The following is a 20,204-nucleotide window of genomic DNA, read 5'->3' as shown; positions in this document are numbered from 1 at the left end:
CGTACGGCACAAGCCACACAATTTCGGCATCCGTTTGACTGGGGGGGCCTATCGACTGGTTCCCGGTATTATATTCAATGCAGAAGCCAGCCGTGCGTGGAGGAGCGCAAAGAGCTGCCTCTTGAAGTTATGATCATGAGATCACATGCAGCCTTCATCAGCTCATAGGGCTCTCCGCAAGACCTCTCTTTGTCTCTCTCTCTCTCTCCATATATATATATATATATATATATATATGTATATATATATATAAGATAGAGAGAGAAAGAGAGCGAGAAGAACTTTCAGAATGTCTTGTATATACAAGCGAAGGTGAATCAACATCTCCGATTTGTGTTGATTAACGCCACAAGCAAGAAAGCAATAGCGTTGACATGCGCGTGTACAAACTGGCTCTCTGTGAACTTTGTGATCGGAAATGCCTGTTCGTTTTTTTCTTTAAAGGAACTTGTCGAATTGTACCTTACGTTTTCCAACGTCCTATTTGCAGATTGTTGAACTGTGGCATGATGACATGTCTTTCGTTGAAATGGAGCAGAAACTAAGGCAAAGCTTGCAAGCGAAATCAGTTGAACTGCTGCTCAAAAATGAGACAGGCGATGACTGCGAAGGACAAGGGTAAGCGCTGCACGACATTCAAGCGCAAGTTTCTCAGGGCCGCAGCGACTTGCACGTTTTGCTCGTTTATGTGTTTTTCATTGAGTGCTTTCAGAATTCACACTATTGACAGAATAGTCTTGGTCAAGTTCTCACTTTTTTTTCCGTGGCTCAGGTGGCATAACGCGTGGCCGCAAATTTACACACAGATTAGGATTAGTCAAACGCATATTCTACAACATTGACTTTTGAACTTGATAGTTTATTAGTTGTATTGCAACCGCCACGGTGGCATAGTGGTTATGGAGCGCGACTGCTGACCCGCAAGTAGCGAGATCAAATCCGGGCTGCGTTGGTCGCATTTTCGATGAAAACGACAAGGCTTAAGGCTCGTGTACCTTACATTTTTCTGCACGTTACAGAAAACCTATGTGGTCGGAATTTTCAGAGCCTTATACTACGGTCTCTTATATAATGTCCTCATTTAGCACGTTAAACCCCAACCGTTAATAACATTAGATACATACTGTTCACGTTGGCGCAATCTCAAATTTACACTTCGTCTCACACTCTCGTGGAGCGTGTTTAGAGCGTGACTCGTCGAAAGTGTACGGCGCGCAACGACAGCGTGTGCAGCAGCAGAACGTTCCGTACTCTGCATATTGCCATGATGTAATACCTAGATTCCCGATATTGGAGGGACACTGAGACCTCCCGAAAATACACCTGCCTTACTTATGAAAAAAAAAATTACAGCATATCTACGTAGTGAATCATGATGAGTCGGGCGAAGCGTCCGTCCGTCTATCTGTCTGTGTGTGCGTTTGTCTGTATGTCCATCCGTCCGTTTGTCTGTCTGTATGCCTGTCTGCCCCTAAAACTAGCACAATCTAGTGACATTATATGCACATATATATATATAGAGAGATGGACACTTATGCTATATATTGAACACTTTATAAAAGTACAGGTGGCCATGTACGTCTACATCGGATGAAGGTACAAACCAATGCCATAAGGAGGTTTTCTCCTATAGAAGTGTTGAGAAGGTGGCAAACATAGTGTGTGGGAGAACGGACGTGTGAATGTCCTCTACGCATGTACCACATATAAACGCTTGCTGGAATCGTGAACGCAAGTAACTAGTTTATCCAAGGCCACTTTCGAAAACCAATTAATTTAGCGAACACGTAAATGAGACAACTAGTGACGTCTCCCGTAATATATCCTTGCCCCACTCCCTAACCTACGTAATCTATTAGCAAGCGGAGCACTCGCTGACCGCAGCAGTGCTTTTTCAGGTATAGTGTTGCTATAAGCAATTCTTTGCGAGGTGTTATATTTTGGCATAAACACTTCTACAGGGTTTGCTGGCATAAGCCATTTGTGTTCAGGTACTCTGAAGGCCATGAAAACTTCGACACTTATTTACAGTGTCAGCAAGGCTATCACACACGAACAAAGCTTGGCCTTAAACCAGAGATTTCCAAAGCATGTTTACTCTAGTGACAATGGCTCCTTCCACACGTAATAATAAATATTACGCTTTTAAATAACTCTTAACTGCGCTTCTCTGTGTACCCCCTTTCCATTCACAAGAGAAAGATGATGGGCGCTTTGACGACGCCGATAACTTAGATGTGTTTTTTTTTTGCGCTTTTTCGGTTTTGCATGTTTTATCTAATGTTTCGTGCTAGACGTTATTATTAAAAATTGCGAATACCGAATAGAAAAGCTCACATTTTGATATATAACTTCTTTGCCATTTTTTAGTGCTGCTACTTCATTGAGAGCTTACATGTATCGAGTGGACTAGTAAAATAAACCATAAAACAAAAGAGTGGGAGCTTTACATCAAAAATGAAGAAAGAGTTTATTATTGGTGGAGAATTGTGAAGGTATTTTTCTATTGCAGATCCACGACTCCTTTTTCAACCAACGTTCATTACATACACTGGTGCAATAAGATAGGTAAGGCGCAACAAATTACTGGGGTTTATATTCCTCAAGCTAATTGTTAGGGCTTATCTGCACTGTCTTTTTTTTCATGCAGTGATCCCAATTGTTATGATTCACAACGCAACGATGCTGACTGAACTTCCTCCGTACGTATTGGGCTTATTAAAATAACAATTATAGAACACTGAACATGTCTGCTCCGCACATGTTCGTTTGGTTGACAACACTCTCTTCATGCTGCATCGGCAGTCTAGAAAGGGGCTTCAGCGATGCTTGAGCAATTACATCAATGCGCTGCAAGATTACTCAGGTTTGCTATAGATGCGATCATGTTTGTGCAGCATGCAGAAACGAAAGCTTTAGTATAGCAGAGACAGAGAGCACAACACAAGCGAATACGTTATGCTTCCCCTGTATCCGTATGCGTTTCCCAGCTTGAGTACCAGTGAACCGTAATGTGCATCATTAAAGTACTCACTTAGCTCCAACCTGTGCTCAAGAAGTTTTTTAGGGGTCCAGAACGTCGCCAAGAAGTCAGAATTAAGTCTTTTCTTCATCACGATGAACGGCCATAGCTGAGATCGCACTGAAACAAAAGAACACGTGCGCCAGGAAATTAACCAAGCTATCAGCCAAATTACTGAAGAGCATTCGATTGAAGTCCTGCAACTCTGTCTTTTTATTTGTTGCAGTATCTACGCATTTAGCACCATTGGCGCTATGATATCGATCAAGTTTATGGAATCCATCATGTTCACAGGTGAGAAATAGTGTATCTGAATTTCGCGAGGCACAATCGTCGCACGTGTAAAACGCTAAACAGTTGTATAGGCGCAGCGGGCTCGCACGCAGACGTCGCAGCTGGAGAAGGCAGGGCAAGCCGGCCAGAGCAACAAGCGAACACAGCTGGGTACAGACCTAAGATCCAGGCTCTTGTTCAGTGCTTGATGTACTTTTCTGCCTGATGGAGACCCCATGGCTAGCGTTGATAGCCAACCCAATTTTAGCCTGGCTGTCCAGCCATTTTTTATTTGCTGGCTTCACTTTCAGCGCGCAGCAGTCAGCAACTAAGGGTTGCGACATGCCTATGCAGCTTGAATGCACTACCAATGTCCTTTAAGGTGTTACTACCGATGTCCGGAGGTGGCAGCAGTCTGACTGCCACCAGATGTGGGAAATCTTCAGTGGGGCGCTTTAGTGCTTTGGAGCCGTTGTGATCGTCGAAGTGGTTTAGCACTGAGCTCTTCAATGCACAAACGAAAATTGTGATACCGGCAGCATGCGCTGCGACTGGGCTACGTATTAGCTACCAAGGCATCACACATGTTTTTATGGTTTGCAGTCGCTAGACTGTTAACTACTAAGAAAAGTTAGTAGTCAACAGCAGCTAGTAAGCATCGCAGTTTTTTTGTTGAAGTCACCGTAGTGAGTGTGTATGAAAAGATTGCGAAACAGTTTCCGAAATGTGCTACTCTTTGCACTAATGTTATTAGTCGTGTAATAAAGGCGTAGACTAATGGTAGATGCTTCATCCATAGAAATGTCCCAGTTCTTGGCCAGCTATGAACAATTTACTTAGTGGCAAAATAGAGCCTATTCGCACTTTGTAGATTTAGATTGAGTTCGAATTGTTTCTCTTGTTCCTCACTAGCATTGATATTGTTTGCAGTTACGTAGAACTAGAGATACTGCATATGCTACCTATACAGTAACTCCACGTAGAGCAAGACCGGTGTCACCACACTTAACTGTGTTGTCATTCACCATCACGTTACAAAATCGCACTCGGTGGAATCCACCGCCTCCTCTCAAATGGAATCTGTAGATCTCCTGTTCCTTGATATGAGGTACAGCATTACAAAGCAACATATATGCATATTATTATAGAAAACTGCTTTAAACTCCTGGTTACGAGTGAAAAATATTGAGTGGCGTTGGCATTATTTTGTTTCACGGTTGTTGCTACTGCACTTCAAGGTTGAGAGACGTATGTGTTGTGCACAGAAGCAAAGCTTCCGACGTTTAAATGACTTTTCAACAAAATTTTGCCCGCTTTTTCTTTGAACTCTGCAGGTGCATATATCAATGACCGAATCGAAATTCAAAACTGGCATTCGAGCGACACCAGGAATAAATTCAGCGATGTGGTGAACTGCACTGCTCGAAACGTTGACGCAATCGCGGATCGAAGTGCCCTACTTGAGGTAGGTTGTGTCATGCCATTCCGCCGCTTATATGCAGCAGCATGAACTCTAAAACGAAGGTCCACCACAGTGAGTCGGTGGCTAGAGGGCTCTGTCGCTGATAAAAAGGTCGCGGGTTTGATTAAGGCCGCCGCGGTCGCACTTGGTGGAGGCGAAGTGGTAAAAGCAACATAGCTCAAGCTTGAGCATGTTGCTCAAGCTTGAGCGTTCATGCTTGTGCAATTGTCAATTGAAAAGCAATTATTGCGCATGTCTGGGGCACCAAAGCAACACGTATATATTCTGTGTGACTTTTACTTGAAAAGGCATACGTAAGTAATTTGAAGGACCGTAGCGCTCACGGTGCGCTGACCATGTAACGCTTGCACGGAAATACGAGTGTTTCCAACTCTTTGCTGAAACGAGACGGTGTTGGCACCTACCCATCGGCCTGCGTTCTACACCTTATTACGTCTGAGATGGGCGCACACCCCCGTCTCAGAGCCACGCGCTTTGTTTTCTAAAAAACTGCCAGATGGCGCTTATGTCTTACGTGTGAAGTGACTTGATGCGTTCGTTCGCCTCCACTGCACGCTCCAGGCACTCTAACGCAGCGCCTCCAGAATATCATTCACCAATTTTCTTGCTCAGAACATCAAATAAATGTCTTGTTCACTCTATCCACATGCAAGACTATCGTCTTTCGACGACATTTGCACATTACATGCAGATACGGGGCCATTTTTTGCTTAAATCATCTAAATACCTACTCTGAACTAGAATGTGGAGTACCGTAAAAGGATCTCCACACCTCTCACAGATGGCTTGGTCATCGCCAGACAAAAGGTATGAATGTACAGTATTTGTGCGTCCTATCTACATCTTTGTACGTGTAACTTGTGTGCATCGTATTCTGGACACTGGTGGCCAATTCCAAGTATCAGTTTAATAACACGTATTTCGTTGCCTGTTTGCCTATTCCATAGGCGCTGCTAGCACGCCCTGAGCTCCCGTCGTAAAAAAAATAAGGTTTCATGTCAAGTGAAGGCACAGCCACGTGTGTTTTGGCGGGTGCGTGGTCGTGTGCAGACGCAGCTAGCTGGTCTGCTGCCCCGTTTCCATTGATCTCACGGCGACCAGGCACCCAGCACACAACAACAGGTTGTTTGAGGGCGTAGATACTGAATAAAAGATAGTGAAGTGACACAAATACAAGATTCTTCTGTTTTTTTAGTGTTTTCAGAGCTGTCAGAACGTTCAGTTAATCCGTGTATGCAACCGTGCGTTGTGGTTGTAATTCATTAATATGCCTGACAGCCACAGATACTGCATGGGCTGCTGCAGTGAAAACGCTTGTTTTGGGGTGCAGTATACCGGTATTTGAAAAAGATGGGCCAACAGTTGCAAATGACACGCCAGTGCGAGACTCAGAAGCATCTGTAAAGAATTCTGGGCAAGTATACTTGTGTTGGATTTCGAGAGAGTACATGCGTATATGTGGAGTAGGTGCGTCTTTAGTGATTTCCACGAAAGATAGAATGCAGTCTATAACCTGCCATCGCCACGGTGGCGGATATACTGCTAGAGCCATCAAACAGTGTTCTACAAGTGTCAGGGCTGTTTCCTCAGCGAGCCTCCTGACACGGAGTGAGCAGGGCTGTGGCGAAGGACAGTTGTGGAATAAAGTAGAATTGGACAGATCATTAATTGTCGAGTGAGAGGGATGTTCCTCGTCTGCTCTCACCCTGAGATAGTACGTAAAAGACGCATAGCATCTCTTCAGATGGAGCGACCATTCGTTTGATTGTGTATACAGGCTTTCTGTGGGGCTAGTTCGAAAAGCACCCGTAAAAAGGTGGATGCCTAGGTGGCGGACAGGGTCAAGCATCTTTCAAGCTGATGGTGTCGCAGACTGGTAGGTTATAGCACCACAATCGAGGCGCGTGCGCACAAGGCTTCTATACAGATTCATCAGGCATTTCCAGTCACTACCCCACGTAACGCGTGACAACACTTTCAAAATATTCATTGTTTTTAGGCACCTGTTCTTCAAATACTTGACGTTGGGTATGAAGGTTACTTTTGTGTCTAATATTAGACCCATAGACTTACGCACAGATTGTACAGACAGACGTCGACCAAGCAGGTCAATCTCATGATCGGGATGAACACTCCTCTTCCGGCAGAACGAGACGCATGTGCTCTTTTGCGCGCTAGGTTTAAACCACTTTAATCTGCCCATCGATAAACCTCGTTCAAACCTAATTGAACCTGTCGTTTACATATCCAGAGATTTCGCTATTTAAAACCAACGTATACATCATCAACATATGCGCAGTAAAACTTACTGGGAGGGACAGCGAGGCGCATTGAGTTAATTTTGACCATGAAGAGTGTGCAGCTCAGCACACCCCCTTGCAACACTCTTGTTTTCTGAAAGAATGTTCGCAACAAAACAGTGCCTAATCAAACACGGAATGCGAGATTCGTTAAGTAGCTTTTGATTACGTTCAACATTTTACCCCGAACACCGAAGTGTTAGAGGCCTTACAGTATGCCAGAGCGCCACCTGGTATCTCTCTGAGTTCCCCGATATGGCCTTCGCCATACCGAGGAACGCCCCGCCGCGGTGGTCTAGTGGCTAAGGTACTCGGCTGCTGACCCGCAGGTCGCGGGTTCGATTCCCGGCTGCGCCGGCTGCATTTCCGATGGAGGCGGAAATGTTGTAGGCCCGTGTATTCAGATTTGGGTGCACGTTAAAGAACCCCAGGTGGTCAAAATTTCCGGAGCCCTCCACTACGGCGTCTCTCATAATCAAATGGTGGTTTTGGGACGTTAAACCCCACAAATCAAAAATCATACCGAGGAACGCAGAAAAAAAAACTGATTACGAACGAAAGCATCAAGAATTTGAGCCTCGATACGGACAAGGTGGTCCGCGGTGGACGTAGCCTCTCGAAACCCACACTGCTACGGCATGTTGTTTTAACAAGCTTCAGATGCATGGTTCCACATTCTGTTATAACTCGGTAAATGATTGCGTTGTCATGGTGTCAGCAAATGAACAATTCTCTCTTGAATGACCCTGTAAAACACGTCACCACACGCCAAACTTGTCAAAATCGGTCTCACTACTTTTATTTAATTTTCGCAGCGTTTATAAAAAGCTTGATGTAATAAACGCTCTCATGTACACGTGCTCAGCTGATATAGTCGTAGGTACGGAATCACGGTTGACCAAGAACGTAAAGAACAGCGAACTTTCGTTCCCCTCATCGTTCGGTCTGTTTCGTAATGATAGGACGGGTTGTCGAGGTGGTGGCGTTATTATTGCCATAAAAAAATCTATCAGTCATCGCCTCTTCCCTCAGAGTCCCTCTCGGAATTGTCTGGGTTTCATCATAGTTTGATCACATTCATTGCATAATTGGTGCCTGTTACCGACCCCATGATTGCCGGCAGGTTAGTTTAGCTTCTTCAGGAAGCCATTGATTCCATTCTCCTCAAGCTTCCTCATTGTTTTCTAGTACTTGGTGGTGACTTTAACCATCCTTCAATGAACTGGTCATATCCTTCAATGAACTGGTCAACTTTATCTGTCCCTCCTCATCCTAATTGCCATGAACAGCTTAGCTTTTCGCGCCTTCTCCATTATCACAATCTACAACAAATTGTGCGGGAACCAACACGTGACAGCAATTTTTAGACTTTATATTACCAATCATCCCGACAGCACTAAGGTTGAGATCTTGGAAAAAATAAGTGATCATAGGGCAGTTCACCGCTCTCTGCCGCTTCCGCATTTCAAGAAAACAAACGTTCGAAAAAATATACTTAACTACTCACGCGCAGACACAGATAAGCTTAACAGATTGCTACAGTCTTTTTCGGATGAATTTATATCTAACTTTCCTAATAAGTCTACTGGACAAAACTGGTGCTTATTTTGTGACAAATTAAAAGAATTAAAACGTCTTTGTGTGCCGGTGATTACAATAACTGAAAGATCGGACGATCTATGGTTCACCCGTAACATTAAAAGATCAATTAATAGAAAAAAAGAGCGTACACTAAAGCGTCGAGAACGAACGCGTCGGAGGACTGGCAGAACTATAAAAACGTTTCCAAAGAAACTCAAGCTGCAATTTCTGAAGCGAAAAATAAGTACTACAATGACACACTACCAAACATGTTCAAAACTGACCCTAAGAAGTTCTGGAGCAGTGTAAATCCTAAGAAAAGAGAGTCGGTGCCAGCACTCTATTGAGAGGATGGCAACACCCTGAGCTTAGCCGGCTGTGCTGAAAAACTTGACCATTTTTTTTTCTGAAGTTCACACAATCGAGAGATCGCTCGATAGAAACCTAAATATGCCACAGCTAACGATCTCTAATGAATTTTCCCCTATCACAATTACTGCGTACGCTGTAGCTTGTGCAATAGATCGTTTAGCTCCTAAAAGCAGCCCCGGCCCTGATTTTCTTAAGCTAAGCTTTTAAAGCTAACCAGCCACTTCTGAACCTCTTTGCTCGCGGTAATTTTTCAATTATCTTTAGATACAGGTTGCTTGCCAGAGGACTGAAAATCGGCTTACGTAATCGCAATATTCAAATCTGGTGATAATACTCAGCCCAATAGCTACAAACCAATCTCTTTGATGTCCTTATGCTGCAAACTTCTCGAACATATCCTATTCACAAATATAATGGCTTATCTTAATTTAAATAGCATGCTCCGAAACAAACAACACGGTTTTCGTCAAAGCTTCTCATGTCAATGGCAAATTTTCGAACTAATTTCTGACCTTCATTCTGCGCCTAACTCTTCCCGTCGTGTTGATGCCATCTTTATTTATTTCTCAAAGGCATTTGATAGGGTCCCCTACAAACGTTTAGAACTAAAAATGTGTAATATAAAGCTTGAAAACAATACAACATAATGGATACTTCAAATTCTTACTAACCGCTTCCAATCTGTAAAATTCAAGAGCTACAGTTCTAACCCTACTAGCGTTTCATCCGGTGTTCCACAAGACTTGGTTGTAGGTCCTCTTTTGTTTTTAATATATATTATTGACAAAGCATGTAGCATAAAATCGCAAAGTCGGCTATTTGCAGACGACTGCGTAATTTACAAAGAAATAACTTGCCCTGCCGATAGCACCATTTTACGATCTGACCTCGATAGGCTGGCTGAGTGGTGCGACACGTGGCTGATAGAAATTAATATAAAGAAAACAAAGCAGTTGGAAATTAGTTCTGCTCTAATCCCTTTGCATAACTTATACACCATGAACGACATTCTAATTGAATCAGTACAATCCTTTAAATATCTTGGGGTATTTTTCACAGCCAATCTAAACTGGACCACTCACATTGAACATATCACTACTAATGCAATAAAAAAATTTGGCATCCTCAAAAGGCGATTATACGTTGCCAACAAAAAAAAACTAGACTCTATTCATACATTTCACTGATAAGACCATTGCTGGAGTATGCTTCAATAATATGGCATCCTCACACTGAAAATTCAGCCTACCTGGTTGAATCAATTCGAAACAAAGCTGCGCGCTTCATAACGTCATCATACTCGTCGTATGAAAGCGTAAGTTTCATACTGAAATCGCCTAATCTGCCCTGCCTTGCCACACGCCGTAACCTTGCAAGGCTATCAATTTCCACTCACTCTTCCACAGCAACTCCCAGTTTGCGCGCAAGCATATCCTCTCACCATCACACATTTCAGCCCATGTTGATCACCCTAACAAAGTTAATCCCATCTTCCCGAGAACAAAAAATACCAATACTCGCCCTGAGCCCCGTCAATAACCAACTGGAATTCCTTGCCAGCTGATGTAGCCACTCTAACAGAATCTTCATCCTTTCTGAAAGCGGTAAAAGTTTTCTTATAACTTCCAAACGATTAATGTAGTTATGCAGTGATGTTGCTCTTGTGAATTACTTGAATATTTTTGTGTGCGTTATTTGCGCCTACAATTGGTTACCTGGAGCCTATTGTATTTTTATTACCGTACCTTTTCTTCTACAGAGTATATATATATATATATATATATATATATATATATATATATATATATATATATATATATATATATATATATATGTATGTGTGTGTGTGTGTGTGTGTGTGTGTTTATTATCACTACTGTCGTGTGTACTTTTTTTCATTTAAGTTTTATATAATGATGCTTCCGAAGTTTTAATGTATCTTACACATGTTACGGGTCCTTAGGGTATGCAAATAAAATAAATAAAAGTAAATAAATATATAAGCAGGCCATTATACTCAAGAAAGTGCATAAGTTATTTGTTTATCTTTTTTTAAAGACCTTGCAAAGACAACTGGTTAATGCTGTTGGCCTGTAGCTTGAAACTGAGGACGGGTCCTTGCCTTGTTTTGAGATAAGAATAACTATGGCGTCTTTTCAGGTCGAGGGCATCTCGCCGGAAACCATACAGCATTATAAAGGCAAAGAAGGGCTTTTTGGGTTTCGATGGGCAGGTGTTTCAGCATTTCATATGACACAAGGTCGGAGACCTGGGAGAGACTTCTTGCCACAGTTTAGGGAGGCTCAGCTAAACAGAGAAGCGCATTGTACGCCTCGTGCGTTGTGGATTTGCGCTGTAGTCTCTCCTTTTTTATTCCGACTTTGTATTGTTGAAACCCTGCGGTATAGTGCGACGAGCTCGAGACCTCCTCGAAGTGTTCGCCTGGTCTTCGAAGCAGTCGCCCGGCGTGTTTGCAAGTGGGAGTGAATATGCTTGTCTTCCTCCTACTTTACAAACCGTGCTCCTAACTTTAGCTTCATCTGTATAGGAATTATGGCATGTTGCGAATTTCTGCCAGCTCTCCCGCCTAGCCTGTCAGCGCACTCTTCTATCTTGAGACAATCATCTTGAAACTATCGAGATTTTCTACAGTTTATGAGTCCCGAAGCAACTTCCACGCTGTGTTTTGTCTTTTACGTGGATCTCGACACTCATTATTCCACCAAGGGATGCGTCGTTTTGTTCCAAGTCTCGTTTGTGAGATACACTTTGTTGCAGCATCAATTAAAAAAACTGCAAGGTAGTCAACAGCTGCATGTACGCTTGGGCCACACATATCAGACCACCTTAAGTTGCTAGCATTTCGAAACTTTTCCGAGTCTGCCTGTCAATTTGCATCTGGGAGCCTGTAAAGAACCTGTTTTATCTATTGTTGTACTCAAAATTAAAGGAAAACGGTCACTTCCGTATGCATTATTTATGACTTTCCATATGAGTAAAGGTAGTACCGATGGAGAGACAATGCTGAGGTCTATCGATGAGTAGGCGTTGTTAGCGAGGCTATAGTATGTTGGGTTTTTTAGGTTTAAGAGACATGCACCAGAAGAGGAATAGAGCTGTTCAACTTGGCGGCCTCGCGCTTCACAGCGAGAGTCGCCCCATAGATTACTAAGAGCATTGAAGTCCCCTAGGACGAGATATGGTTCTGGAAGTTCATCAATTAGTGACTAGAATTCATGCTTGTTCAGTATGTGGAGGTACATAAACACTGCAAACTGGTACCAGTTTATAGAAAATGACGGCTCGAACAGCTACTGCTTCAAGAGATGTTTGAAGTGGTAAATGTATGCAGGTTGTTGTGCGACTAACTATTATGGCAACACCACCGGATGAGGCGACAGCATCATCTCGGTCCTTTCGAAAAATAACGTAATTGCAATGAAAGTTAGTCTGTTTGATTCTAGGTGTAATTCTTGCACACGCAGCAATTTTGATGTATGTTTGTGTAGAAGTTCCTGGATATCGCCGAGGTTTCTCAGCAGTCCTCTGACGTTCCATTGAAGTATCTGTGTCATTTTATTGTTGAGAGGTGCTGTGTGTACAAAAAGTGTCACCTTAGGTTACAGGGCCTTTCCGGGCTCAGTGGTTTGATGTTTTTCTTTTTGGGGGCGCTCCAAAGAGTTGTGCCTATTCTTCGGCATCTGATGCGCCGGAGGAGTGGTACTTCTGTCCATCACCTCTTGTGAGGTGATGGATGGTGCCTGCCCGGCAGGCACGTTCACAGAACTATCGGACCAAACTGCGCTTGCAGTTGTCCAAGGTTCAGCAGACACGGGGGTCTGCTGGCCCTGTTTGTCAAGTGGAGGAGCAGTAAAGGCTGCTCCAGCTGGGAGCGCTAGTGGCACTACCATGGGCACACTCTGTGTGACATTCGCGGGTGCAGAAACGTGTGGCGTGGCACCCCGGCACGTCACATCGGCGAAGGACGGAAAGGGCGGGTTGTGTGTGCGAAACGTTGATGAGATTTTCGGAATGACAGATTGAATTTGACCTTAAGTTCTACTATTTGTTTCTCTTTTTTTCATGTGGGGCATGATCGTGTATTAGCAGGGTGATCTCCTTCACAGTTCGAACAATGAGTGCTTTCTGAGGTGCTGTTGTCGGATATGTGTTGAATGGATGCACACTTCGCGTAAGTGGTGCGCCCTCTGCCACTCCGCGATCAATGCACGGAACGTTGACACTTAAAACATCGACGAGGATTGCGAATGTATTGTCTTACACGGAGCTGATAATAGCCGGTTTCGATTGATTTTGGTAAGTGACTTGTTCCGTGTTTTATTATTACGTGTTTTTAGGGGTCTGTTTGTTGTTGCGCCTTATTGTTATTTGTTGGTCTCTGACTACGTTCTGGTCTTGCCAACCTTCTACCAGTTCACTTTCAGAAATTTCAATGAGATCATCGTCAGAACCCGTGCCTTACACAGTATTCATTGACCTGCGTCGGCCCACCAAAACAGGGGTTTCCCCAAACGCTACAAGTTTAGACAGCTTATCATATTGAGCTTTGTCATGAACCTCCAGAAGATCTCCACTTCTCATCTTTGTCACTTTATAACCTGGGCCTGTTGGTTCTGTGGGACTTTGGACACAAAGAATTGTGAAATGGCTCGGACTGTATTCTTTTCGTTTTGACTGTGGATAACTTGGTATTTCGGGAAGGTCGGACTTGGTGTGTTGAGCATGAATGGGTCTTCGGTACACCACTTTTCCAGGGAGCGATCAGGAAAAGGGGAAGAAAATCATGTGTCATAAAAGCCTATAAAGTTCGGTGGCGATGGTGGCCGCCCACCACCGAGCCCAATATGAGCATGCTGCAAAGCTGAACAACATACACTTAGAGACGCCAGCCATGCATCGCCGCTATAACCTGCTATAATTACCAGAGGTTGGACAGCTACACCAGGTTAATCCTTGCCGCCAGGAAATTCTGAAGTAACCAGAAAAGAGATGATGACAGGACACATAAAAAGTTTGAGAGAGAGACCAAGATGTAGTGAGAGAGAGATAGGAAAAGGGGACTGCCGATTTCCCCTGGGTGAGTCAGTCCAGGGGTGCCGTCTACGTGAACCGGGGCCAAAGGGGTGTGTTGATTTGCCGGGGGGCCTTAAAGGTCCAATCACCCAGCGTCGGCTCAACCCTCAGGATCCCCTTTTCCCCTGACACGGCAAAGCCACGCACGGCTAGGCGTGGGAAGGAATCGAAACGCCCCCCCCCCCCCCCGTTAGCTCGAGTCCGTGGTGTCGCTACCCACCAAACACCTACTTGCGCGGGCACCCCTGCGCGGGCCTTGGAACTTTCGATCCCCTTTTACCACCATCTGCCAAATAAATACTAATTGATAATGCCACGTTCCATTTCCCAAGTTTTTGTTATCGTCCCAAAACACCACACGATTCTCAGCGCAAACCGCACCTGCAGTTTTCTAGAGGGTTCCGGACTGTAGTAGATCATTTCGATAAGATCACGCCCACTGTGCGAATGGTACAGATTGTTCTGGAACACACGCCGCCACCAGCGATAGCGCTAGAACATTCGACGGCGGGAGTATAAATGCCGACGCGCTTCGCCGCTTGTCAGTTGTTGATGGAAGGCCGACGCTCCGTTCGCCGCTATCAGTCTGAGACTGCTATCTGTGCGAGACTGCTGCTGTAATTGGACTTTCTGTTTACCGGGCACAGGTTCGCCCAAATAAACAGTTAAATTCTAACAAGAAGTCTCCTGTCTTCAGCCACGTCACCACCCCGTGACATTTGGTGGAGGTGCTGCTTCGTTCATGTACCGGACGCCCCCGTCAAGCCGTGAACCCAGCCCACGTCACGGAGAAGACACCGACGCCAACCAGGAGCAGCGAACAAGCCGCCGACAGCAAGGGCTACCACCGGAGTACGGGCTTCTACACGACAAGCCGCGGAAGACCAAGGCCATGACCGCGACTGCAGCGACAATGACAACCGCAGCGTCCCAGCCCACGATGGTCATGCATCAACCCAGGGAACCACCAATTTTCCATGGGTCATCGTTCGAAGACCCGGAGTCCTGGCTAGAGACATACGACCGTGTGGCCGCCCTCAACCACTGGGACCATGACGAAAAGCTGCGTCGTGTGTTCTTCTATTTAGAAGACACCGCAAGGACCTGGCTCGAAAATCGGGAGTCCACGCTCCGAACGTGGGATGTTTTCTGCGGCGCATTCCTGCAAACGTTCGCGAGTGTCGCTCGAAAAGAAAGGGCCGCTGCTTTATTAGAGACCCGGGTTCAGCTTCCAAATGAAAATGTCGCCATTTTCACAGAAGAAATGACCCGACTTTTCCGTCACGCTGACCCAGACATGCCTGAGGAGAAAAAAGTTCGTTTCCTCATGCGAGGGGTCAAACAGGAGCTCTTCGCGGGGCTGATGAGAAACCCACCGAAAACCGTCCAAGAATTTGTAGCCGAAGCGACCACTATTGAAAAGACTCTGGACATGCGCACCAGACAGTATAATCGTCGTCTGACTGTAGACTGCGCTGCTGCTCAAGCCAGTAACTCTGGAGACCTGCGTGAAACGATCCGAGCGATCGTGCGGGAAGAGCTGCGCAAGCTGTTGCCTTCGGCGCAGCCTCAAGTGGATTCGATCGCCGACATTGTGCGAGAAGAAGTTCGGCAATCGCTTCAAATTCCCCACGCACCGCTGCCCGAGCCGGAAGCTATGAGCTACGCCGCTGCACTGCGCCACAACGCTACTCCCCGTCCACGCCAAAACGCCGCCCCATCGCACTTCCGTCGACAGACGCCACCGCCGCCACCACCCCCACCGACGTCATACCGTTCGCCAGCGGCCCAGCGCAGTGCACCGAGGAAGACTGACGTCTGGCGCACCCCTGACCATCGCCCGCTCTGCTACCACTGCGGCGAGGCCGGACACACATACCGCCGTTGCCAGTACCGACAGATGGGATTGCGTGGCTTCGCCGTCAATGCACCGCGCCCACAGCCAGGAGAACGACCACGTGACATCGCCGACTACCTGACAAGAGCTCGGTGGACACCACGAAGCCCTTCGCGTTCGCCGTCGCCCAGCCGCCGCACGTCACCGCACCACCGACAGTACTCTGGCCCAACGCGCGGCCGGTCTCCTAGCCCGTATCCGGGAAACTAAGGGCAGCAACCGGTGGAGGTGCGGTTGCTGTGCGACGAACTACCGAAGATCCTCCGACGACGACGACGCCGCGACGGAGCTTTCCGAACACAACGCCAACCAGGCAAAGCCCTGATGACGAAAGCTCACTTACCGAAGGTGGCCTGACGACGCAACATGGAAGCAGCGGAACAAGTCGACGCAGCCGTGACCCGACGCCACGCCCTAACTGTAATGCGAGACGGCGAATTAGCGACCTCGACGTTCTTATCGACGGCCACAGTGTGACCGCTCTCATCGATACTGGAGCCGACTATTCTGTCATCAGTGGGTCGTTCGCCGCGAAGTTAAAGAAAGTTAGGACAGCTTGGAAAGGCCCTGAAATCCGCACAGCCGGAGGTCATCTCGTAACGCCTGCAGGAATCTGCACAGCGAGAGTCACCATTAACGGCCGTATTTATTCTACAGACTTCGTAGTCCTACAGCGTTGCTCGAGAGATGTCATCCTTGGCATGGACTTCTTATGCCTCCATGGTGCTGTCATCAACCTAAAAACAAAGTCGATAACGTTATCCACAGAAGAAGCACTACCGCCGCGCACGCCGTCTAGACACCATGCCTTGAATGTGCTGGAAGAACAAGTCACCATTCCGCCTCGCTCAAGCGTCATTATTTCAGTCGGCGCTCCTGAACCACCTGACTTCGAAGGCGTCGTTGAAGGCAGTCAGCATCTGTTGGTCACCCGAAATGTTTGCGTCGCAAGAGGAATTGCAGAGTTGCGGGAAGGCAAAGCAACGGTTATGCTCACAAATTTCAGCAATGAGTACAAACATGTTAACAAAGGAACAACGGTCGCATACATCGAAGAAATTGTCGAAGCCACCAGTGCTTTCGCCCTCGCCGATTCTGCGGAACCTGCTCAGAGGAACCAAGCCCCTCCCATAGCTTTCGACGTCAATCCCAGACTTCCGAACGATAAGCAAGAACAGCTCAAGGCCCTGCTCCTGCAATACGAAGATTGCTTTTCGTCGTCATCGAAAATTCGGCAGACCCCAATCACGAAACATCGCATCATAACCGAAGAAAATGCCAGACCACTCCGTCAGAGTCCGTACAGGGTTTCGACGCGAGAACGTGAGGCCATCAAGAGACACGTTGATGAAATGCTGCGGGATGATATTATCCAGCCGTCCAACAGCCCATGGGCATCCCCCGTGGTGTTAGTGAAGAAAAAGGATGGGACCCTACGTTTTTGCGTCGATTATCGCCGCCTGAACAAAATCACAAGAAAGGATGTGTATCCTCTCCCACGAATAGACGACGCACTTGATCGGCTCCATAACGCCAAGTACTTTTCGTCAATGGACCTCAAGACTGGCTATTGGCAAATCGAAGTCGACGAAGAGACCGAGAGAAGACGGCGTTTATAACACCGGACGGCCTCTTCGAGTTTAAGGTGATGCCCTTCGGCCTTTGCTCAGCGCCTGCAACTTTTCAACGCGTTATGGATACAGTACTGGCAGGATTGAAGTGGCAGACTTGCCTTGTGTACTTGGACGACGTCGTCGTGTTTTCTTCGAGTTTCGACGAGCATCTTCGGCGCCTTGAAGCTGTACTTCAAGCCATCAAGACTTCCAGACTCACACTGAAGCCAGAAAAGTGCAGATTTGCGTATGAAGAGCTCTTGTTTCTGGGGCACGTTATCAGCAAGTCTGGAGTTCGTCCTGATTTACGGAAAACAGCCGCCATCGCCGAATTCCCGCCGCCCACTGACAAGAAAGCCGTGCGCCGATTTCTGGGCCTGTGCGCCTATTATAGGTGGTTCGTGAAAAACTTCGCCCGCATCGCCGATCCTCTCACTAACCTTGTTAAGGCCGACGTGGAGTTCAAGTGGGAAACGCCACAGGAACACGCTTTCCAGGAGCTTAAACATCGCCTCCAGACGCCTCCGTTACTTGCCCATTTCGACGAATTCGCCGAGACAGAAATACATACTGACGCAAGCAGCGTTGGTCTTGGCGCCGTTCTTGTGCAGAGGGCTGACGGACTTGAAAGGGTTATTAGTTACGCCAGCCGATCGCTATCCAAAGCAGAAGCAAATTATTCCACAACAGAAAAGGAGTGCCTCGCCATCATCTGGGCTACGTCGAAATTTCGCCCATACCTCTACGGCAGGCCCTTCAAAGTTGTGAGCGACCACCACGCCTTGTGTTGGCTAGCCACATTGAAGGACCCTTCAGGTCGCCTCGCACGATGGAGCCTGAGACTTCAAGAATATGACATTACTGTCATTTACAAGTCCGGCAAAAAACACTCCGACGCCGACTGTCTCTCTCGTGCGCCTGTCGACCAACCGCTACCCGATGACCCGGATGATGACTACTTCTTGGGAACGATAACTACCGACGACTTCGCTGAACGACAGCGGGCCGACCCGGAACTTAAGGCCCTAATAGAATACCTCGAAGGCAGGACCGCCGAAGTCCCGAAGGTATTCAAGCGCGCACTTGCGTCGTTTTTTCTACGAAATGGTCTTCTACAAAAGAAAAACTTTTCACCGCTTCGGGCTAAGTATCTCCTTGTGGTGCCTTCAGCTCTGCGACCAGAACTCCTGCAGGCCCTGCACGACGATCCGACGGCAGGGCACCTCGGTGTTTCTCGCACACTCGCGAGGATACAAGAAAGGTACTACTGGCCGCGTCTTACCACCGACGTCACTCGTTATGTGAGGACATGCCGGGACTGTCAGCGACGCAAGACACCGCCGACAAGGCCAGCGGGACTTCTGCAGCCAATTGATCCACCTTGCCGACCTTTTCAGCAGATTGGTATGGACCTATTGGGGCCGTTCCCGACGTCGGCTTTCGGAAACAAGTGGATCGTGGTAGCCACCGACTACCTCACCCGCTACGCCGAGACAAAAGCCCTGCCAAAAGGCAGTGCATCCGAGGTAGCTAAGTTCTTCGTCGAAAATATCGTCCTACGTCACGGCGCCCCGGAGGTCCTTATCACCGACAGAGGAACGGCATTCACTGCCGACTTAACTCAAGCGATCTTGGCATACAGCCAAACAAACCACCGCCGGACGACAGCGTACCACCCACAGACCAACGGCCTCACCGAGCGGCTTAACAAGACGATCGCCGACATGCTGTCAATGTACGTCGATGTCGAACACAAGACGTGGGATGCCATTCTTCCGTATGTGACCTTCGCATACAACACGGCGGTGCAGGAGACGACGCAGATATCTCCATGCAAATTGGTCTACGGAAGGAGCCCGGCAACGACGCTCGATGCCATGTTACCCAACGTCACCGACGAAGAAAACCTCGATGTGAGCGAGTACCTTCATCGCGCCGAAGAAGCCCGACAACTTGCGCGTCTCCGTATCAAGAATTAACAGACGACTGACAGCCACCGTTACAACCTTCGACGACGCTTCGTGGAATACCAGCCCGGTGAACGTGTTTGGGTGTGGACGCCGATACGCCGACGTGGACTAAGTGAAAAGCTTTTGCGACGGTACTTCGGACTGTACAGGGTGGTTCGACGTCTCGGCCCACTTGATTACGAGGTTGTCCCCGACGGCATTACGAACTCTCAACGACGCCGATCGCGACCTGAAGTCGTCTATGTCGCGCGCCTCAAGCCGTTTCATGCGCGTTAACAAACTGAACCAGTGTTTTTTTTTTATTATTGTTGTATCGTAATTTATTCATTGTACTTTCTTGCATTATTATTGTACCTTCATCTTTAGTTAAAGCATCGAGACGATGCCTTTTTCAGAGGGGGGCAATGCCACGTTCCATTTCCCAAGTTTTTGTTATCGTCCCAAAACACCACACGATTCTCAGCGCAAACCGCGCCTGCAATTTTCTAGAGGGTTCCGGACTGTAGTAGATCATTTCGATAAGATCACGCCCACTGTGCGAATGGTACAGATTGTTCTGGAACGCACGCCGCCGCCAGCGATAGCGCTAGAACATTCGA

General features: G+C 46.9%; 1 long non-coding RNA gene across 1 annotated transcript; it reads left to right on the top strand.

Moving 5' to 3' along the window:
- Nucleotides 1-2,648: 2,648 nt before the first annotated feature.
- Nucleotides 2,649-4,730, top strand: LOC142803383 (uncharacterized). The gene is made up of 3 exons (XR_012894085.1): nt 2,649-2,702; nt 3,249-3,316; nt 4,630-4,730. It is a non-coding gene; the product is annotated as an uncharacterized LOC142803383 (long non-coding RNA).
- Nucleotides 4,731-20,204: the final 15,474 nt, after the last annotated feature.

This window comes from Rhipicephalus microplus, chromosome 3, assembly GCF_043290135.1.
Source record: "Rhipicephalus microplus isolate Deutch F79 chromosome 3, USDA_Rmic, whole genome shotgun sequence".
NCBI lineage: Eukaryota > Metazoa > Arthropoda > Arachnida > Ixodida > Ixodidae > Rhipicephalus > Rhipicephalus microplus.
This window is presented reverse-complemented; position numbering and strand designations above follow the sequence as displayed.